Here is a 23,235-nt window from a genome sequence, read left to right on the forward strand (position 1 = left end):
CAGGCAATTAACGTAGTTCTGACCCTGTCGACCCAAGACAGCGTTGGATCCCACAGGTTAAGGTTCAGCCTCACGGGCTGCACCTCACCACCGACTTCAGAATCCAATCAAAAGTCCAGGGGGTCACCTATGCTTCTGACTATAGAGGTTCCAACCATCCTCTCCTTGGGTGGGGTTAATTTACTACGGTGGCTCCCAGAGCTCAGAGAAGTATTTCACTTACAAGATGACCAGTTTGTGATAAAAGGATATAACTCAGAAACAGCCAGATGGAAGAGATGCACAGGGGCGGGTGTGGGGAAAGGGCACGGAGCTTCCTTGATCTCTGGATCTGACACCCGCCCCATCCGGCACGTGTTCACCAACCCAGAAGCGCTCCCAACTTTATGGAGGTTTCATTACATAGGTGCACTCGATGAAATCGTGGGGCATTGGTGACTCAACCTGCAGCCCTTCTCCTCTCCAACAAGGTCCAAGAGGGACTGAGGGTTCCAAACCCTGATCATGTGGTTGGCTCCCCTGGCAACCAGCCTCCCTCCTCAGGTGCTCTCCCCCACCCGCCAGAGTCGGCTCATTAACGTAACAAAAGACACATTAATCACCCTCATCACAAGAAATTCCACGGGTTTTAGGGAGTCCTGTGCCAGAAGTGAGGAAGAAGACCACACATAGGTATTTCTTATTATAAATCACAGTATCACAGGAGGAGATGAGCAGTCAAGAGATAACCACAAGTAATTACAAATCAATAGGCAATTGCAAAGTGTGGTAAAGATTCAGAAAGAATACATGCCTTTATATGTAGGGGAGCATGATTTCATCTGAGGAATTCAGGAGAGGATTGTGAGTGAAAGTCTGAACAACAAACAGATGGGGACGAGTAAAAAAAAGAGAAAATAATAATGCAGATAAGTAAACTCTACGCAAAGGCTTTCATATCCAGATAATATCACAGAACTCATGATTTAAAGCTACCGTCGCTTGAGGACTATCATTTTGTGTGGATGGGCAGCTTTGGTTGGTGGTCCCAAAGATGAATGATTTTGGAGCACTTTTCACAATAATAGCCATACCCTTTTGAATGTCTTAAAAAACAAAGTTCAACTGAGTATATTTAAAAGATCTCATTGGCTTTATTCAACAGTTCATGCATGAATCAGGGAGCTTCCCATCCAACACCTCGCCAGGAGCTTGGAGGAGCTGTGCAAAATGGTAGACCTTCACAGGCAGAAGGGGGTCAGAACAAGGAAGCCATACCTGCCAAAAAAATATAGGTTGGTTATTGCAAGGTCACTAATTTTAGGGGATGACGGGGGTCTGCCAGGCAGTTGGCCTCACTCGTGCTGATCAGGTGATTCCTGACTGCTTTGGGGTTCTGTTTCTGGGAGAGCTAAGACTGTCATTAAGTCTCAGTTTGGTGATGTGGGGCTCAGCAGAAACAATTCCATTTGGGGGCTTGTTGTCTTGTCTTTTAATGCCTGCAATTTGCTAGACACACTGCCTTAGGTTTCTGATCCAAAATTGGCTTTATGAGCTGTCTGCTTTTATTACTATGCCTGTTTTAGAGAAGGGGGTGGGAGGGATGAAACAACTTATCCAAAGACCCCTGGCTCAGAGATGGAGTAGCCAAGTCTTGAATGCAGTCACCGGATTCTAGAACTCCTACTCACTGGTACGTTGCCCTGCCTCCCATGCTCGGAATACGACCATTTTTATGCTCGTGTGTTCAAGGAAGGTAGCACATGGGTTAGCTGAGGATATGTATTATTGGCCTCTTTTCTATTCCACTGTATTGTTTAAATAATAAGTATTTATGAAACCTACAAACGCCACGACTTACCCCTATGAACGCAGTGTCGTTTATAAAAATAACAACGTACTTGGTAGGACCGATGGACTGTGAGGAGCTTCCTTTCTGCCTCAGGGACAAAGCAGCAAGAGAAAGCCCTGTTTGGGCAATGGCCCGAAGCCTGCTCTCTAGTCCTGAAATAGTACTTGGCCATGGGTGGGAGTTACACCACTGCTCTATCTTCTCGTACCTTCCTTCTTCCCATCTGACCTCTGCCCTTGAAACGTATATAATCCGGGACCTAAACCGGAGCCGTCTGCGGGAGCCACAAGGGCTACAGTGAGTGTTTGCCGCACGTTAGCTTTGACACACTTTTCCCAGAGCATACGTTTATAGAGATATATAAATATATTATTTTTAGGGTTTTAGGCTTTTCCCAGAACATGTCCTTTCAAACTTGTTTCAATAGAACGTAGAAAGAGATAGAAAAACAGCTGCGTATGTATTGGGCCGATTCGAATGGTAAAAATCACCTACTTTCCCTCCATCCCGACTGATAATTTTCTGTGCATACAGAGGTATGCGAGGTATGTATACAATTGTGTAAAACAGTCATTAGTCCTTAAAAAGGGCTCTGTTGGGGCACTTGAGTGGCTCAGTCAGTGAAGCGTCTGCCCTAGACTCCGGTCGTGATCTCAGGGTCCTGGGATACAGCCCCGCGTCCGGCTCCTTGCTCAGTGGAAGCCTGCTTCTCCCTCTCCCTGAACCCCCACTCCCGTTCACACTCACGCTCGCTCTCTCTCAAATACATAAATAAAATCTTTAAAAAGTTGCTCTATTAAATAAATACTTTTTACTCAAGAAAATATCGTGCTGTGTCAATAGAACTGTTTTGAAGTGTAGGATTTCCTGCTCCACAATTTTACTGAACTATTCCCTTGGTGGTTTCCAACATTTTACCAGAATAAAAATTGTTGCAGTGGATATTTCTACACATGTGTATTGTATAGTTTCCGATTCTCTCCTTAGGGTAAAATCAGGGACAGAGGACTTCTGGTTAAAAGTGTAAAATAAACATGCTAAGCTGTTTGATGTACATGGCAACGTGTCTCAGCAACGACAATACACCCATTTTCCACCAAAAGTGTAAGAGTTCCTGTTTTGTTTTGTTTAATTTATTTGACAGACAGAGATCACAAGTAGGCAGAGAGGCAGGCAGAGAGAGAGGCGGAGGCAGGCTCCCCGCCGAGCAGAAAGCCCGATGCGGGGCTTGATCCCAGGACCCTGGGATCATGACCCGAGCTGAAGGCAGAGGCTTTAACCCACTGAGCCACCCAGGCGCCCCGTAAGAGTTCCTGTTGACTTGTATCTCCCAACAATGGGATTCACCACTCTTTCAAATACGTATCTCCCTTGTATACTAGGAATGATAACGTGTTCCCGTGTTGTCCGGCCGGTCTGCGCAGAAAAGCTTCAGAGGCACCGTCTAAAGGAAAAGACTGGCCAGAAGAAACGGACCCTCTTCTTTGAAGATCCAGAAACTCACTCTTTCTCCCTCGCAAGGATCTGATCCCAGGAGAGTGACTCTCGCCAACTAAAATGCACACGGTGGTGAGAATGATATCAAGATATTCATTACTGATGGTCAGTGAAACCATGACGATGGCAAAGACCAGAAATCCGTATGTGAATAAAACCAGTGTATTTGGCCTCAGAATGCTATACATGCACTGAATATCCATTGGAGACCTCTCTATGATTGTGTGTGTGTGTGTGTGTGTGTGTGTGTGTGTGTGTGTGTATTACTGTCAAAGGGAATAGAAAAAACCATGAAATCCATGTCACCAGCATGGTCATCAAAAAGTTGTTAGATGAACATGGGATCAAAATTAAGGCGAGGAGAGAATTCGATTCCATCATGGATGGAGGGGTTTGCCGGAAGGAACAGTGTTTGGAGGCTGTTGGCTATCATCTCTCCCCTTTGGCGCCCATCTAAGGACAGCCTGCGGTTGAGATGGGGAACATTTGCAAGAGGTGGTTACCTGGGGCAGCATTTGGATAGAGATGACACATATATATATTTTTTCTTCCTATGTTGATTCATGAAGTGGGCTGTCGTGGAATTTGGCTGACCACCCAGTGCATGGAGCTCAAAGTAGGGCTCGATCTCATGACCCTGAGATCTCCACCTGAGCCAAAATCAAGAGTCGGAGGCTTAACGGACTGAGTCACCCAGACGCCCCTCCTCTTTTTCATTCAGCAAATCAAAGGTATGCTTATTTGCTATATTAATAAGGATAGAACCCTGGCTTGGCTTAGCTCAGAGAAAAAGCAGGAATGTTTACTGGCTCAAAAATGAGAACCAAAGGAGTGAGGTAGATGGGCTGGTGGGCAGCCGGAATGGAGATCCTAATGCCATCCAGTTCTTGGTTTCTCAGTGTGGCGCTCAGTTGCTCTGGTTTCATGCCTTCCCATAGCGGGCCAGGGAGAGAGGGTGTGAATGTGTGTGTATGTATCAGTGGGGCAGGGACGGTTTATAGATGTGACTCCGGAAAGTTCCAGACTCAAGGCTTTCATGACTTGAACAGAGACCCAAAGACTCTTCTCTGCCAGATACCGTTGAAATAAGAATCCTCCTCCCCCCGCCCTTTTTTAAAGATTTTACTTATTTGAGAGAGAGAGAGAGAGCGCAAACATGCGCGCGGGGTAGGGGAGGGGCAAAGGGAGTGGAAGAAGCAGATTCTCAGCTGATCAGGGAGCCTGATGTGGAACTCGATCCCAGGACCCTGGGATCATGACTTGAGCCCAAGGCAGAGGCTTCACCAACTAAGTCACCCAAATGCTCCTGAATAAAAATTCTTTTTTTTTTTTTTTTAAAAAGATTTTATTTATTTGACAGAGAGAAATCACAAGTAGACGGAGAGGCAGGCAGAGAGAGAGAGAGGGGAGCAGGCTCCCTGCTGAGCAGAGAGCCCCATGCGGGACTCGATCCCAGGACCCTGAGATCATGACCTGAGCCGAAGGCAGCGGCTTAACCCACTGAGCCACCCAGGCGCCCCTCCTGAATAAAAATTCTTAAGAAGAATTCCATTCATCCAGCTTGGGTCCCCTGCCCCAAGAAAGGTGAGTAATATATCCATTAGCAATACCTACTTGAGGAGAACATTTTCCAGTAGAATTTGGAAAGTCTTCTGCGCAGGTGAAATAATACACATTTGCCACGTGTCTCTATCATTAATAAATAGTGGGACTCCATTTCTAGTTTGTCTGTATTGACTCGTCTATTCAGGCTGTGATTTTTCACAGCTAGGTTTTTAAACCGAGCCCAACATTGGCCTGATCCTCATGTGCACACACACACACACACACACACACACAGCTCGGTCACAGTATAAATCTGTAGACCACGGGACTCAAATGGGCATCCAGCTTCTTGGCAGGCTCAAGGGAATTCCTCTGTGACCTATCAATTCCTCTGTGACCTATTATGGTGAAGGTATCAAGAGACGGTACCGCTCTCATCACCCTCTCCGCTGCCGCTCTTCTCCGGCCCGGCAGAGAGTACATCACAATTGTCTGGCTAACAGGCTTGAGAGGACGCACTGAGCTCTGTGCATCTAAGCTCACCAGCGAGGGACCCTGAGCCGTGGAAGAGAAGAAAATTAAGGTGGCATGATCACAGGAGATGATTATCCTCCGTACATCCAGGGATGTGTTTATTGTATGGTGGTTAAGAATCCTGACGTGACCAGCCCCTGATAATATGGGTTTTAGGAAATCATTCCGTGTGTGAAGCCCTAGGTGCTTCCATCTGAAAAATGAAGGTGACCCACAAAACCACATGAGCAGGTGATGCTAAGCGTGTCCCCGTTTCCTATTGGATGGATTCATTTTTCTCCTTGTTATTAGTTACTACCATATGGGGCAGTTTGGATGCTCAAAACCTTCAGAGCAACAAAAAATTCTTTAGGAGATCATTGGCCCTATACCATGTAGTCTCCTACTGGAATGGAATCATGAAACTCTACTGTGCTCCGTGGAGAACAGGGGTTCTGTGATCGAACTTCTTTGGAATATACTGAACTTAACAGAGTTAAACAGGCCGTTGGAAGCTTCTACTCTGCTCATAGCCACAGAGATTTTTTTTTTTTTTTGAAACAGAAATAATGATCAAGTCACATTTTTGACCTAAAACTTTCCAGTGGATTCCCTTTGCACTTGGAATCAAATCTTTGTGCTTTGACCTCTACATCCTTATGTAATTTGACCCTTGGTGTCTCCAGGGTCCCTGGGACCCCTCTCTGCCTTGCTCACTAATCTCTTGTTCTGTGCATCAAATCCTCTGCCTCCAAGATTTTACACTTCCTCTTTGTCCTCTCTGCAGTGATTTCCCTCCACCTCGTCCCATAGCAGTGCATTTGCACTCTCTAGGTCTCCGAGGGCTCCCTCCCCGACCACCCCATCTAAAGGAGGCCCTGCACCACCTACCTTGTTTCCCTCAAACAAACTCTTGGTTCACACTGGTCGAATAGCACCTCACGGGTGCCTTGGAAATGTTACATATTTTGCCGTGCTTTCCGGCTCTGCTCCAGTTCTCCATCATCAAAGAAAACGGGTCTTCCTTCATCAAGCTGAAAATCCGTCTGTGTTTCCACCTGTCACTTCACGCAGCCTGGAATTAAGTGCAGTTGGAATATGCATGATGTCAGCATGAATATTTACAACAAGGCAAGAGAATTGCATCAAAGCAACCCTTGCCTTGAATGACTTGCATCAAATTTTTTTTCCACCTTGAATTCACTCAATGAAACCATGGGATCGATTAACGGGACTTGGGGGGGGGTGGATTTAATGAAATCGTGAGCGTTCTCCCTGAAGCAGGGAGGTGTAACGGGCAAGCTGGTGGGTTTCTGTAACCCATTGTGTAACCCCACTGAAGGGCTCCCCTTTCACGGGGCAGCCCTGTAAGGATACCTCCATGTACAAGTCCCTAGAATGTGCTTTCACGGGCATTGTCAGCAGACTTTAGCCTGAAAATCAACCAGTTGGGGCCAACGATATCGGACTCCCCGGGAGTCCTACACAGGGGAATGTGCTGTTGGGTGCTGAATGTGTATTCCCGGGAGGAATAAGGCAGGTTGATAGAATGCTGGAACTCGAGCCCTCTGAGATGTTGGAGCTGGAGCCATTCTTGATTTTGCAGGTGGAGGAACTGAGGCCCAGAGAGGTACAGGATTGTGTGTGGGGGGGAGGGATGTGATGTCAGAGATGTTGAAAACCTGGCCACTTGATTCTCTGTCCAGAGAATCCTCCACCGAGTCACAACATCAGAAACACATAGGGCAGATGTAAGCCGTCACCCACGCAGAGGCACAGGAGGTGAGGCCCCGGCAGTGGAGGGATGGGGGCTCTACCACAGCAGGGAGCCGGCAGGTGGCTTGGGGGGCTGGGGCTGTGAAGGTTACACTCGGATGGTGGGTATGAAGTTGGGTCTTGAATGGGAGCAGTGACAAGAGGCTTGGGCATCCCTGGGGGTAGCATTTCAGAGTCTTTTTTTTTTTTTTTTAAGATTTTGTTTATTTGTCAGAGAGATCACAAGGAGGCAGAGAGGCAGGCAGAGAGAGAGAGAGGAGGAAGCAGCCTCCCTGCTGAGCAGAGAGCCCGATGCGGGGCTGGATCCCAGGACCCTGGGATCACGACTTGAGCCGAAGGCAGAGACTTTAACCCACTGAGGCACCCAGGCACCCTGGCATTTCAGAGTCTTGAAGAGTGAGGGGAAAGTGGACACATTCGCGGTGTCCCGGGTCCGTCACTGCTCCCTCTAACATCTCTGTTCATTCTCTGTCCAAGTCCCTTGACCAGCTTCTTGATGCTTGTTCAGCATCCTTCTGGTTTGGCGATGGGGTCCGTACTTCATGCACGGGTGACCTCTCACAGGTCCCCAGTGTGTCAGTCAGTCCCCGGTGTCTGTCCATCAGGCCTAGGTCCTCAGCATGGGGGCAGAAGCTCTCTTATTGCGGATGATTTCATGCTCCCTCCTGTCCCTGCTGGAGCCTTCCCTGATGATCCTTGCTCTGCCATTTTTCCATTTACCGGATGCCTCTGGCCCTTGCCGCCATTGCTGGGTGTTTAAATACTCCACTGTCTGGTGACCTGCTCTAAGTTACCTGGATCTCTCACACTGGGTCATAAGCAGAGATTGTCCTCTCTGCTCCTCTGGGCCCGGCTCCCTGCTCAGGAGCCGTAAGTAACCCTAAGGCTCGGTTAGACAAGGTGGGTCTCTCCTCTCCACGGACAGTGGCTTCTGCTATGATCTGAAGGTTTGTGGCCCCCACAAAGTTTGTATGTTGACACGCAACGGGGGCCTTTGGGAGGTGATTAGGTCTTGCGGGTGGAGCCTTCATGATGGGATTAGCACCCCGATGAGAGACCTCACCAAGTTCCCTGGCCCCTGCCACGACATAGGGACCCAGCAAGAAGCACGTGACCCGGAAGAGGGCTGTCCCCCAACCACACCAACATTTGACCTTGGGTGTCCGGTCTCCAGAACCATGAGAAATAAATTTCTGTTATTCACAAGCTACCCCATCTGTGGTATTCTGTTAGAGCAGATGGAACAGACTAAGACAACTTCTATCTGGTTTACCCTTTTGAGATCTCCAGCCGGGGCTCTGGGGGCATTGACTTGGTGAGCTCTGGTGTGGAGGCACATGCTTAAATATATATGTATTTTTAAAATTTTGGTAACATATACATAAAATTTACCACTGTAACCATTCAAAGGGCATAGTCCAGTGGTACTAAGTACGTTCCCATTCTGGAGTGATCATTGCCACCCTCGATCTCCAGCACCCTTTGCAATACCTAGAGCTGAAACCTAATAACCTAATACTTAAAACTAAACACCAATCCAGCCCCTGTGTGCCTCCCACTCCCCTATCCCCCCCCACCCTGCTGAAGCTGCCTCTCTACTTTCTGTGTCTCTGACTTTGGCGACTCTAGGAAACTCACTCAGTCTTCGTCCTTTTGGGACTGGCTTATTTCAGAGAGCAGTGTTTCCAGAATTCACCTATATTATAGCCTGCATCCAGAAAGTCCTGCCCTTTGGGGTGCCTGGGTGGCTCAGTCAGTTAAGCGTCTGACTTCAGCTTGGGTCAAGACCCCTGGGTCCTGGGATCAAGTCCCTTGTCGGGCTTCCTGCTCAGCCGGGGGTCTGCTTCTCCCTCTCTCTCAGTCCCTTCCATCTCTCAAATAAATAAAAATCTTAAAAAAGAAAAAGGTCATTCTCTTTTATGGCAAAATAATATTCCACAGCCCAGGTACAGCCTGTTTTATCTACCCATTCACCTGTCTCCAGACATGCCAGTTGTTTCCACCTTCCAGCTGTTATGAAGTAGGCTGGATTGCACATGGCGGTGGAAACATCGGTTTGAGTCCCTGCTTTCCATTCTTGCTGGCTTTCGGCTCTCTTCTCCGAGGGAGAGGCTCATAGTCATATTGGTCCTCTTCCCAACTCACAAGTGAGAGGTGGATGTGGCTTGCATGGGGTGGGGGCAGGTGGACAACTCTCTGGGGCTCATAGGGGTGCCTCGGTCCCCACTTGTCGGAATTTCTAATGACTCTCCCGGGTGCACACCACGGGACAGTTATGGGAACTTCAGCCTGAATGTTTTGGCTGACCTCTGCCACCTCCCCCACTAAATGGTTGTTAAAATGGGGGAGTTGCATGGGTGAGGGATTATCGTTACCTTAATTATTTTTGAGTCTTGAGAAATTAATCAGTGTCCCTGTGATTGTTTACGTTAGACCATGCGAGAACCCGTCCCAGCATAGCCGGCCCGTCCAGCTGCTCGCAGATGTTGAAAGGGGCCATCAGGAAAACCTAGCAGGCTCATGAAGAGTGGAGCAGAGGATATTTTCCTAATGATGTGTAACTAGTCAGAAATGAAGCATTTGGTTCCTGCCCCAAATTTAATTTAATCCGTGACCCTGGAACACTCAGAAAGGAGGGAGTTAGAGAATATTCTGCAGCCACCGGACCCCTTCAAAGGGTGATTTTCTTCCTGGGATGAAGTAGGCACCTCCATCGCTGGTAAAACGGGACCACAGACACAAAGGCCCGGATTTTGGAGGGTCTGTACTATTTAGCAACGTGACTGACTTGTAAACGGCCTCACATTGGTTTATGCAAATAAGCAGATGCCCCTTTGCACCCCCCCTCCAGTCTGTTTTTACCTGTTCGTCTTACGTGGTTCTTTATCTTCAGTGAAAGGGCTTGCTGCGCTGTTAACCCCAAACCAGCCCCAGAGAGAGTGGATTCAGTTGTCTATCCACGCAGCCAGTATTTATTAAAGAGCTACTAGGAGTCAAGTATGTCAGCTGGGCTCCCTCCCAAGCGGGCAGGGGTGGGGAGGGGAGAGAGCTGGGGTATGGCAGGGGGAAGGAGAACCCACGGAGGACATGCTGATGAGTGGGGTTTAGTCATGCTGCGGACACCTGAGAAAACAGGTGGTGGGGGTCCCAGGATCAAAATGATCGTGGTGAAAGCTATTGCAAGGCTCCAAACATACTGTTGACTAAAACAGGACGTAAAGCTCATATTTGGTGTAATTTCAACCACATATAGAAAAACACGAGTACACACAGGCACACATGATCCTGAGGTTGAGGTGATACTACTGCGATCATTGGATGGCCAAATGATATTTTGTAGCGCAGATATATCATAAGTTGCTTTCTATTGTGGAAATAGTAGTTGCTTTCAGGTTGCAATAGGGCAGTGGATACCTTGAGCGCTAACCTGGGTCTGAATGTTTGAAAATTTCCTAGTGTAGATTTTTGACATTGCCATTTCTGAGTTGGAAAAAAAAAATGAATATGTTTAAGGCTTTTCATAAATGTTGTCAAATTAGTTTCCAGGACAGCTGAAGTGTTGATAAATGTTCTGAAAACTACTCAAACTCTTGAATTAGACTGATAAAACTCTTTTGTCAAAATAATCAATCCGGTCATCCTGAGTTTTTATAGATTTTATTTGTTTATTCATGAGAGAGTAAGAGAAAGTGAGTGTGCCCACAAGTGGGGGGAGGGGGTGGCAGGCAGTGGGAGAAGCAGGCTCCTCACTGAGCAAGGAGCCCAGTGTGGGATTCGATCTCAGGACTCTGGGATTATAACCTGAGCAAGAGGTAGATGCTAAACTGACTGAACCACCCAGGTGTCCCTCGAGTTTTTAGATGCTTTTATTTTCATTATAAAACTCACAGAAATTCATTCAATGATACTGAGAAAAGAGAGAACAAAAAACATCACCTTGGCTTTAAATTGCCAGATAAAATTCCAAAGTTGCTTTTTATATAAATTTAACTAAAATATAATTTTAAAGTAGTTATAGTTTCTGTCTCTCCCTTTTTTTAAAGTCGCCCCTCTCCTTTATGACATCATCATCATTCTGAGCCATGTTTGTGAGTTTGCACAGGGAAACCCACCTATGTGCACGTATGTGAGTGTGTGTGACCAACGCAAAGCTAGACATCTCCTTTTTTTTTTTTCATTTTGCAGTCCCTGTTGGTGCATTTTTCCTTGATTACTATTTTTAAATTGGGGATTTAGAGATGGTTTCCGAATGACCTATTTATAGCCTCACCAAGATACATCTTTTTTTTTTTTTCTTAAAGATTTTATTTGACAGAGAGAGATACAGCAAGAGAGGGGACACAAGCAGGGGGAGTGGGAGAGGGAGAGGCTGAATTCCTGCCAAGCAGGGAGCCCGATGCAGGGCTCAATTGGAGGACCCCGAGATCATGACCTGAGCTGAAGGCAGATGTTTAAAGACTGAGCCACCCAGGAGCCCCTGAGATAACTCTAGAAGACCTAATCCATTGCCCAGGGCATGGATGCTGTTGTGTTTTCCAAAAGAAGTTTTCAGAATGTTTTAAGAGTTCCACATGAGATGAGTCTGACACAAGATTTTGCATTCCTTCGACAAGTCCCTTTTGTGAGCTGGTTGCCAACACAGCTTGGGAACCCGGTTTTTCTGCTAGCAGGTGTCTCTTACCGCTCAGGTCACGGGTAGGAGGGGCGAGCAGGAAGCCTTGAACCACTCCGGCCTTGCATTTATTGACGAATTCTATCAGGTTGACCATTGGAATCAGTGAGTCGATGAGGTGTCCTGGTTGACCAATGCAAGTTAAACAAGTTCCTTGCTCTTAAAAAAAAAAAAAAGAAAGAAAGAAAGAAAAAGGGCACTTCTCTTCTTTTCTAACCATTCTTTCCCTCTCGTTCCGTGTTTGTGCGGTGTTGACGGTCGGTGGAGGTGGCCAGGACAGAGTGGTGACAAGGACAAAAGAGCGCGATAACACTTGAAGTTGGGGCCGACAGAGGGGTGAGAGGTCAGAAAAGCAAACAGAGATCAAGGGGCACAGATAACGGGGGGCAAAGCCCATGCAAACAGCGGCTCACGGGCGGGCTGGGCGCCGGGCTGTCCTGCAGGGAAGGCTGCTGGCCTGGAGGCAGCTGCTGGCCCAGCCCAGCTGCACTTTGTCCCCTCTCGCCCTGTGGAGACCCGGCCCCCACTGCGTTCTTCCTGGGGACCCTGTCCTCGATGAAAACTGAAAGCAGCTGGCAGGTAGCTAAGCCTGGGGCAGAGGGAACCCAGACCTTCGCCCAAGACAGAGCCCTAGCGTTGCTTTTGCAAAAGAATAAGATTCCATGCTTCCTGTCTGTTTCAGGAACAGTTTGATTCCGTCCTGGCGAGAGGAGGTGCGTTGGGTGCTGGGAGCAGGGTTCTCAGTTTGCAAAAGGCTCTTCATCCGAACGAGCAAAAGAAAAACAAAACAAAACAAAAAAAGATGTGTGCTTCTTTAAATTAAGTCCTAGCTTTATTTTTTTTAGTTTTTATTTTTTTTAAGATTTTATTTATTTGACAGACAGAGATCACAGGCAGGCAGAGAGGCAGGCAGAGAGAGAGATAGGAGGAAGCAGGCTCCCCACTGAGCAGAGAGCCCAATGCCAGGCTTGATCCCAGGACCCTGAGATCATGACCTGAGCCGAGGGCAGAGGCTTTAACCCACGGAGCCACCCAGGCGCCCTAAGTCCTATCTTTAAATTAAGTTCTAGTTTCCCAGAAGCAGGGCCAGAGACCAAGAGTTTTGTGCGAGTTGTTAATTTGGAAGGTGAATGGAGGAGAAACACCAGAAAGGATGGGGGCAGTTGGGATGCCCCCAGGAGACCAGTTAATGTTTGCACAGTTAAGCAGGTTAGCAGGGTGGGTGACTGGTCTCGGTGTCCCTGGGGAGCTCTGAGACCAGCGGAGGGCATGCTCCAGAGTTACCCCTCAGAGAGGGATGGGAGCTGAGCCATTTATCCATCAAGCCCCGAGAGTCATGGGTTGGGGACTTTTCCAGGAAGCCTTCTGTCCCTGGCTTGTCCTCCTCACTCTGGCCGAGTGGGCTCCCAGTGGCCAGACAGATGCCAAAGGCAAGGAGTCCGGGTGCGACAGTGGGAGACATTCCAGGGGCTGCTCATGGTAGTGACCAGTGCTAAGGGACATGGGCAGAGGTCCAAGTGTGTGCGCCTCCAAAGGGAAGTGGGTGTTCTCCGTGATTGAGAAAATTCAACATTCCACTCAAAGAGGCATTCGAGATTCCACCAGGAAAGCCCTCTCCTCAGTGAGCCCCTCCCCGTGATCATTCCAACCATTTCATTGATCCAAAGTGGCAAGAATGTTCTTCCTCCTCCAGCCTGGCCCCCAGCACTTTTACCTATTCTAGTGGCTTTTTGTTGTAAACCCTAGGAGTGTGTTTTACGTAATGAGGTTTGTTCGTCGTTGCTGTGTTTTGGGGGTATTAATTACCCGTTTATACAAATCCAGGATTAAGACACAAGGTGATACGAGTTACAATTTCCCAAGGCAGCAAAAATCTGGATAAAACAATTAAGGGAAAGTACTCGGTGGACAGACGGTATCTGCTTTGCCAAGTTCATGATTTGTGAGCCAGCATCCTCCTGACAATTTTGACGTATGTTTCACATACTCATCTATTATCTTAATTTGTAACATTTCTTCTAAACTCACCTGAGGGCATGTTCTTTCCGAAACTTAATTACGGGGCCGTTAGTTGTTTGACAACACTTTTGGCAAGTGGTTATTGCGGGAGTAGGGTCTGGGTGTTTGACAGACAGGAGGACATAGCGGGGTTCTCAACAGGTGGGAATCCCAGGAGTGAGAGAAGCCTCCCGAAGGTTAGAAGATCACGGAGCCCTAGAAGTCCTGACTTATTACTCAGCAAGGAGTGGAGAGGATGAATATCATTCAGGAAGTGTTAACTGAGCATTTACCATGTGCTAACACAGTGATTCTTTACTGGTCTGACTGCTTAATACGCTGGAACATTATTGAAGACCGCAAAGAGCTTTTACATCTATACGCAAAGAGCTTTTACATCTATACGGTTATATCTATGGATATTTTTCATATTAGAAATTAAAAGAGAAAAATATGAAAATTTTATTACTAATTGATGCCGAAAATAGCCATAATAAGGCCATTTCATGGTAACATAAGTAACATATTTTTATGGCAAATAACTCTATTTTCCAAAACAAAAGAAATGTATGGCAGGGGGAGTGGCATAGCTTTACATTTGTGCAAATGTCTTTTATGTCTGGCTTGATAGAAGTCAGCTGGATTTCTATCTCTGCTTCTGCATTCAATTTGTTGTAATAAGTTGTTTTCGCTGAAGTCTGTCAAGAACATCCGACCTTGCAGAGATGCATGGTTGGAAAAAGGAGGAGTATTTTAATAGCCTTTTAGATAATTGTGGTTGTTTTATTTTTTTTGATGCAATACCCAAACTTGACAGTTCCCAAACTAACTTCCTTCCTTCCTTCCTTCCATATCTCTGTAACCATTTTAAGCATACATGTTGCTTTGCAAAAGAATAAGCTTTCTTGCTTCTTCTCTGTTTTAGGAACACTTTGACTCCCCCTAAGAGAAGGGTGCTGGGAACGGAGGTCTCCGTTTGTGAAACGCTGCTCATCCGTGTTTTGACCAAATCTAAGAGGAACCATCAAAAGAAAACAAAAGCCAGTTGAAGACTCAACTTTTGATGAATGTTTCTTTAAAATGACCTTGTTGGGCAACTCTCTCCGCGGTCTCCTTCCAGAACTCTATTCATCTTGCAAAACGGAAAGTCTGTCCCCATTCAGCACTAACTCCCCATTCCCCTCCCCCTTAGCCTGTGGCAACCACTAGTCTACTTTCAGTCTTTGTGACTTTGACTACTTTAGGTTATCTCGTATGTGTGGAATCATATATTCTTTGTCCTCTTGTGACTGGCTTATTTCACTTGGCATGATGTCTTCAAGGTCTATCCACGCTGTAGTGTGTGTCAGAATTCCCTTTGTTTTTTGGCTGAAAAATAGTCCGTGGTATCCCTTGTTTTGTTTATCCATTCATCCATCAGTGGATTCTCGGGTCTCTTCTGCCTATTGGCCATTATGAATAATGATGCCATAAAAATATGGGTGTGCAAATATCTGTTTGAGTCCCTGCTGTCCAGTCTTTGGGGGTATATATCCTGAAGAAAAATTGCTGCATTGTACCGAGGTTATGTTTGTAATGTTTTCGGGAACAACCCTACTGTTAAGTAGTAGTTTCTTAAAAGTTAGTTACAAGGTGGGATCTGAAACCATATCTGTGAATGTTATGTGATCTGTTATGTTAACATTTATTAGTCTGTCTTGCACTTGGGATGGATTTTTAACCCATGCACGATTCTTAAAACAGTATGCATTGGTCATTTGGAATAGAGCAGCGCAGTGAGCTTTGCAAATCTCCCCACTAATGATTCATTTTCAATACAAGATAAAACAATCATGTTCATTCATTTCACTGCTGATATTAAAGCCTTTAATGCATTTCCAAGCTGTCAAGCTCGTGGTGACAGATATAAGTTTTCTAAAATTCTAATTATTCCTTGAAAGCTTTGCGTTTTATCCTTGACAACCGATGCCGTCAGTTGTTTTCCTTGAAGTGACAGACTCACTTTGTTCATTTTCGAGAACACGTCTGCCAGATAGCCAAGCGTGAATCACCAGAGCTTGTCACTTTTCAAGTAATGACGATATTCCAGGGAGGGGGAAAAGCTCTGGTTCAGTGTGTAATTCAGACAACTGTCCAAGTACTTTTCTGTGAGACACTGTCCTCCTTTGCTACACAGAGTTACCCATGGAAGAGTCTGTGTTGTGCGAAGGGAGGTTTTGGTTCTTGGATTTTTCCACAAAAGTTACATGGGTATTCACGCTCAAACAAAGACATCTAGGAGGAAAGTAACAAGCACAATATAGTTTATGAAGGACGGCACACAGTCTCATCTTCCAAAGATTTTATTTATTTCAGAGAGAAAGAACATGATCAGGGGGAGGGACACTGGGGGAAGCAGACTCCCAGCTGAGCTGGGAGCCCGATGTGGGACTTGATCCTGAAACTCCAGGATTGGTGACCTGAGCTGAAGGTAGACGCTTACCTGACTGAGCCACCCGGGGGCCCAGGACTGCACTCTCTCAAGAAGGGAGACCAGGCAGGCCCTGAGGTGGCAACGGCACTAAGGTTGGGGGGGGGGTGTCTTTTCATGTTACAGAGGGTCTGGGTCATAGCTAGGTCAGTCTCCTACCAAGGTTGTCTCCAATCATCTAAGGGACCCCACGTAGCGATCGGGAGGGAGAATTTTGGGCCATACAAGGGTCTTGCTGGAACTGACACGACTGTCTCTCCCCATCGGGGGATGGATTTGAAACCATGATGTAATTATGTTATAATGAAGCCCTCGATTGCACTGGGGCAGAGATGGAAGAGGGGAGCAAGTGCTCTGCACCTGGAGCTCGGTCTCTCAGCCCCCCGGGGACATTGGAAGCTGGAAGGTCATGACGCTGTGCCCTCAGCCTTTGAAGGGGTCACCTGTTTATGCGTAATGTGTCCCCTCTGACGCCAGCCCACAGCTAACTAACTGCCTATCAACAACGGAAGTGTCTTCTGTATACTTTCCACGTCGTTGCTCAGAATATTAAAAACACTGGTATTCAAGGATCAGCCAGGATTTTAAAAAAATTTTTATTTTTAAAAAGATTTTATTTGTGAGAGAGAGAGAGAGAGTGCACAAGTGGGGTCGAGGCAGAGGCAGAATGAGAAGCAGGTTCCCCACCCAGTAGTGAGCCCGACACAGGACTCCATCCCAGGACCCCAGGATCATGACCTGAGCTGAAGGCAAAGCCCAAACGACTGAGCCACCCAGGCATCTCATAATCAGTGAGGATTTATTTTTATTTTTATTTATTTATTTATTTAAAGAACTCTCTAGTTTTTTTTTTTTAAGCTTTTATTTATTTATTTGACAGAGATCACAAGTAGGCAGAGAGGCAGGCAGAGAGAGAGGGGGAAGCAGGCTCCCTACTGAGCAGAGAGCCGGATGCGGGGCTCAACCCCAGGACCCTGAGATCATGACCTGAGATGAAGGCAGAGGCTTTAACCAACTGAGCCACCCAGGTGCCCCATCAGTGAGGAATTTTTTTTTTTTTTAAGATTTTATTTCTTTGACAGAGATCACAAGCAAGCAGAGAGAGAGAGAGGAGGAAGCAAGCTCCCTGCTGAGCAGAGAGCCCGATGCGGGGCTCAATCCCAGGACCCCGGGATCATGACCTGAGCTGAAGGCAGAGGCTTTAACCCACTGAGCCACCCAGGTGCCTCTGCCATCAGTGAGGATTTAATAAAGTTCATCAATGTGATGGTTTGGTCAGGGGCACAATTTAGTGACATTGCATTCTCTTACCGTCTGTGTGTTGGTGGGGAAACAGAGACTATGCATGGGTGTAGTTTGGTTATTGCCTCTCCTTGGGCTAAGGCTACTGCAGGTCCCCCACCAGCACCCCCTCACCCCTGCTTTCATGTCATCAGTTTAAATATCACACAGTGAAGAAGGCACATAACAGCTTAGTGTGTTTTTCACGGCTTATGTTTGACAAAGAACATTATGTTAGTTTCAGGTGTCCAACATAGTGATTCCACAGCTCTGGACCTTAAATCGTGCTCCCCTCAGGTGTAGCTTTCATCTGTCACAATACAGGGCTCTTTTTTTGTTTTATTAATTTTGTTTATTTATTTATTTGTCAGAGAGAGAGAGAGTGTGAGCTTATCAGCGGTGGGGGCGGGGGGGGACCCGCAGCCAGAAAGAGAAGCAGGCTCCCCATGGAGCAAGGAGCCTATTGTGGGGCTCAATCCCAGAACCCTGGGATCATGACCTGAGCTGAAGGTAGACACTTAACCGACTGAGTCACCGAGATGTCCCACTGCATGGGACTCTTACATCCATTGACTATGGATTCCCCATGCTACACCTTCTGCTCCCCTCCCCTGACTCATTGCTTCCCACTCCCCTTCCATCTCGCCACCCATCCCTCACCCCCAGACCCCTCTGGGCACCATCAATTTGTTCGCTCCATTTATGGGTCTGTTTCTGCTTTGTTTGATTGTTTCGTTTTTCAGATTCCCCGTGTAAGTGAAATCGTATGGTGTTTGTCGGTCTCTGTCTGATTTAGTTCACTTAGCACATGTTCTGGGTCCATCCGTGCTGTCACAAATAGCAAAAAAAAACCTCGTGCTTTTTTTTTTTTTTTTTTCAAAGATGTTATTTATTTATTTGACAGACAGAGATCACAAGCAGGCTGAGAGGCAGACAGAGAGAGAGAGGAGGAAGCAGGCTCCCCGCGGAGTAGAGAGCCTGATGCGGGGTTCGATCCCAGGACCTTGGGATCATGACGACCTGAGGTGAAGGCAGAGGCTTTAACCCACTGAGCCCCCCGGGTGCCCCCAAACCGCATTCTTTGTTATGGCTGAGCTATATTCCATTTATACATACACCTCATTTTCCTTATCCATTCATCTGTTGACAAACTCTTAGATTACTTCCATACCTTGTTTATTGTAAATAATGACCCTTAGTATTTTTTAAAAAGATTTTATTTATTAATTTGTCAGAGAGAGAGAGAGCACAAGCAGGGGGAGCAGCAGGCAGACGGAGAAGCCGGCATCCTGCTGAGCAGGGAGCCTGATGAGGGACTCTATCCCAGGACCCTGGGATCACATGAGGCAAAGGCAGATACTTAACTGGCTGTCTTTAAAAAATAATAATAATAATTTGCTATCTTTGCTTTCAGCTAAAGACCTATATCTACATCTTTTTATTTACATATATACTCCTTTAAAAATGGAATCATATTAAGCAAGCTGTTATATAACTGGCTTTGCTTGTATAATGATACGGCATAAATATTTTTCTATGCAATTAAAGAGTTTTACACAAATACAAGTTACAAATACAAAGCAAATGTAAAACAAATAGTTGGTATCACAACCTGTGGCACAGCTAAAATGTATTTTAACCAAACTCAATTGTTGTGAACATAGCTTATTTCCCATTACTTTGCTATTGTAAAAATTCTCTACCCACCATTGTTATACTTGAAGTGTTTAATATATCCTTGACGTTTTCTTTATTTTATGTATTTGTAGTGATGGAGTTGGTAGATCATGGAATCTTCATGTCTTGAAATAAAAATGGATTTTAATTGTCCTCCAAAGTTATATCAACCTACTCTTTCATAGGACAGTAGAAGGATGTCCGGGTGCCAGCTGCTGTTTATTGATTGATTGACTGATTGATCTATGTATTTATTTATTGGAGAGAGAGAGTGTGGAGGAGTGCAAGCAGTTGGGGAGGGGGAGAGAGAGAGAGAATCTCAGGCAGGCTCCATGCCCAGTGTGGAGCCCAGTGAGGGGCTCGACCTCATGACCCTGAGATTACGACCAGAGCTGAAGTCAAGAGTTGGTCACCTAAATGACTGAGCCACCCAGGTGCCCCCAAATGTACTCTTTTTAAAAATTACCATTTTGGGGCACCTGGGTGGCTCAGTGGGTTAAAGCTTCTGCCTTTGGCTCGGGTCATGATCTCAGGGTACTGGGATCGAGTCCCGCATTGGGCTCTCTGCTCAGCGGGGAACCTGCTTCCCCCCCTTTCTCTTTTAACAATTACCCTTTTAACAATTTTTATGCATATAATTCAATGGCATTAAGTACGTCTACGCTGTTTTGCCCCACCATCCATCTCCAGTACTTTTTAATAAAAATGCAGTTGAAGTGAATCTGCAGTTCAAGAATTTTTTTTTTTTTTAAGATTTTATTTATTTATTTATTTGACAGACGGATCACAAGTAGGCCGAGCAGCAGGCAGAGAGAGCGGGGAAGCAGGCTCCCTGCTGAGCAGAGAGCCCTATGTGGGGCTCGATCCCAGGACCCTGGGATCATAACCTGAGCTGAAGGCAGAGGCTTAACACATTGAGCCTCCCAGGTGCCCTAAATTACGACTCCAATACTTTTATCCTGCTCACCTGAACTCTGTCCACAGTCAACACTCGCTACCTGTTCCCTTTCTCCAGCCCCTGGCAGTCACCCTTCTACTTTCTCTCTCTATAACTGTGATGACTCTAGGTACCTCACCAAAGTGGAATCATACAGTATTGGTCTTTTTTGTGAGTGGCTTCTTTCACTCAGCATGAGCACCCACTGATATTTGCACAATATTTCACTTTCACAAGCCCCCACACGGCAACACTGGGATGGTTCGATTGCACTGTGTTTGCAGGTGGGCAACATCAAGGTTGTCATGTTCCTCAGCAAATTCGGTCAGGAAAGGGGATGTACGCACAGAGAGTCTGCTCTTTGGTGGGATAATTTGTCTAAATGCATTGTCCAAAGAAATGACACTAGCTGTGAATGAGGCTTCCGGGGACTGTCCGTCGATCTCAACAACAAAACAGGACTTTCAGGTGTGTATTTCCTTGCAGTGTCTACGGTAAAGAGCACAGTGACCAGGGCCAGGAGGATTTCTGAATTCCTGGGACGTCATTATCTTACTCGTCCTCTTACACAGAAGGAGCCTTCATTCCAAAGGCTGGTTTGGATCAGGTGCTCTCGTCCGGATAGAACATTGCGGAGCTGGCTTTGTCTACAGAAAGTACGGTATTCACACCCGCAAGCGCTGGGTCCGTGACCGTCCAGTTCCTTATTAAAATCAAGCTATCAGCAGAGTCGGAAGTACGCAGACGCTCGCAGGATTGCAGAGTATGATGTATAGAGAAGTTGAAGACTGTCTTTTTCAGATGCTCATAGTGGTAGGATCTGACTTCTCCTGAGGGCTTGGTGTGTACCAGGCACTGGATCACTGGCCACATTAGCTCATTTCATTGTGCTAAAATGCCGTGCCCTGCTTCTTCTCAATGACTTTTTTTTTTCAAATGAAGAAATAGAGGATAGAGAGATTCAATAAATTCCTAAAATCGCAGGATTTGAATCCAGGCAATCTAGTTCTGAAACCTTGGGTCTTCATAAACCAACCTAAGTTTCCTGATCTCCCAACAGATGGCTGAATATTTATTAGACTGATCTGCTGAAGGAAAAACACCTCTTAAGATCCCTGTAACCGTTTCATTTACAAATATCAATAAATACTGTATTTGAGTTATATTCCTTGCAATTATGGAAACACAAGGTACATTTTAAAAAAATTTTTGAAATTATTCTTATGTTATTCTTATTCTTAAATTTAAATTCTTAAATTATTCTTGTTCTTATAGCCTTTCAGTTAGCCAACATGTAGTACATCATTAGTTTCTGGTGTAGTGTTCAACAATTTGTAAGATAAATTTGTAAGATAAAGCAATTGTTTTTGAAAATATTTTGTGGGGTTCTGCAAACAAAAATGTTCAAAAACCCTGTTCCGTTCACAAATGATGTCGTAAGAGAATAATGACGATCTATTTTGATGGGAAAGGGGGAATGATGAAAAATTATTTGAATGTGATCCACAAAAAACAGTGCTTTGATCGTCACTTTGATGACCTTATTTTACCGTATTGACTGACTTAATTAAATCAGTAACTTTAGTTAATGTCAATGCAATATTAGATGAAATGAAAAGCTGTCCTTAATATAGTACATGAAAATTATCTCCTTTATGAAAAACAGAATCAGGACTAACTCTGCTCTGAGAAGAACGTTACTAAACAATGCAGGTGTCCAAGGCGTCCATAGACTTGGCAAGTGTAAGTAAAATTTTAACAGCCTTTCTTCCTCATTAATAGTGATCTACGAAGCTATGTGCTAGCAGAATAAGCCTATGCTTTTCATCCAGGACAGCAGAGTAGGCAAGGTCCAGAGGGAGGGGACAGCTGGCGTCAGGACTCCCAACCGCCTACTGAAAATTTAAAGAAGTTTTCTGTTTTCTGATCCTTATCACACACGTCCCCACTTTACTGCAAGAGGCAGATTATTACAATCCCCCCGGGAGCCCCTCAGAGGGACCTCGGGGCAAAGAGGTCATGTGATTCAATTGTAAGAATATTTGATGAGCATTTACAAGGAACTGGGAGCTGGGGTGGTTGGGGACCGTTTGGGGGAGACAGAAAAGCTGGATTAGACTAAGGTTCTTGTTCTTATGGAGTTGATGGTCTTCTTAGGAGAGGAGGCAAAGCGTGTGCAAAGTAAAGAGAACACGGGGACAGGAAATGAGCAAGTGGGTGTCGCATTCAGGGGGGGCCTGATGAGGGCCTGGCAGAGAGACAGAGCATAGGGATCGTGCTGGAAAGAGACCAAGTTGGTATGGGCACCGTATCCAATAAAAGCTTAGCCGTGGCCCCCAGGATGAAAGGCAGAGGAGTGGAACGGACCTAAGAGCTATAATGCAAGAGAAATTTTTTAAAATCAAAAATACAAAAAGATTGGAAGCTACATATGGAAAGGTACTACGTTCCTGAGAGTATCAACCCAGAATGACCAATGCCAAGACATAGTCTCATGAAAGCTTTGGGCTTTTTGTTGTTGTTGTTAAAGATCTTTTTTTATTTGCAGAGAGAGAGAGAGAGAGAGAGATAGTGCGTGCGTGGACACACAAGCAGGGGAAGTGGCAGGCTGAGGGAGAGGGAGAAGCAGGCTTCCCACTAAGCAGGGAGGCTGATGCGGGACTCGATCCCAGGACTCGGGGATCATGACCTGAGCTGAAGGGAGACGCTTCACCGACCGAGCCACCCAGGCGCCCCAGTTTTGGCCTTTCTTAAGAGAGAGGAGAAAAATCCTTTGGACAAAAGGCAAAACCAGCCAGTGACATGGAAAGGGAATTAGGTTATCATCAGACTTCTCACAGCACTGCGTTACGCTAGATGAAAATGGAGTGATGTCGTTAAGACAGTCCCTTACCGAAGAACGTTCCAGAGGGCAAGCTTCAGACAGCTGAAATGGCTCGGAGCAGTTCCATGAGGGCTGGTGTTGAGTATTTGACGTGGGTTACTGTAGAACTCAGATCAAGGGAGGGGCAGCAAGGAGACAGAACCACACATGTGAG

At 46.1% G+C, this 23,235-nt stretch overlaps 1 long non-coding RNA gene across 2 annotated transcripts; it reads right to left on the bottom strand.

Moving 5' to 3' along the window:
- Positions 1 to 1,131: 1,131 nt before the first annotated feature.
- On the bottom strand, positions 1,132 to 23,235 carry LOC116578244. 2 transcript variants are annotated; one of them, XR_004280789.1, is made up of 3 exons: positions 23,091 to 23,234; positions 6,278 to 6,461; positions 1,132 to 1,257 (listed from the first exon to the last, which is right to left on the bottom strand). It is a non-coding gene; the product is annotated as an uncharacterized LOC116578244 (long non-coding RNA). The 2 variants fall into 2 exon arrangements; XR_004280790.1 differs by lacking the exon at positions 1,132 to 1,257 and adding an exon at positions 3,201 to 3,383 and having other exon boundaries at positions 23,091 to 23,235.

The sequence above is a fragment of the Mustela erminea genome, chromosome 18 (genome assembly GCF_009829155.1).
Source record: "Mustela erminea isolate mMusErm1 chromosome 18, mMusErm1.Pri, whole genome shotgun sequence".
Lineage (NCBI taxonomy): Eukaryota > Metazoa > Chordata > Mammalia > Carnivora > Mustelidae > Mustela > Mustela erminea.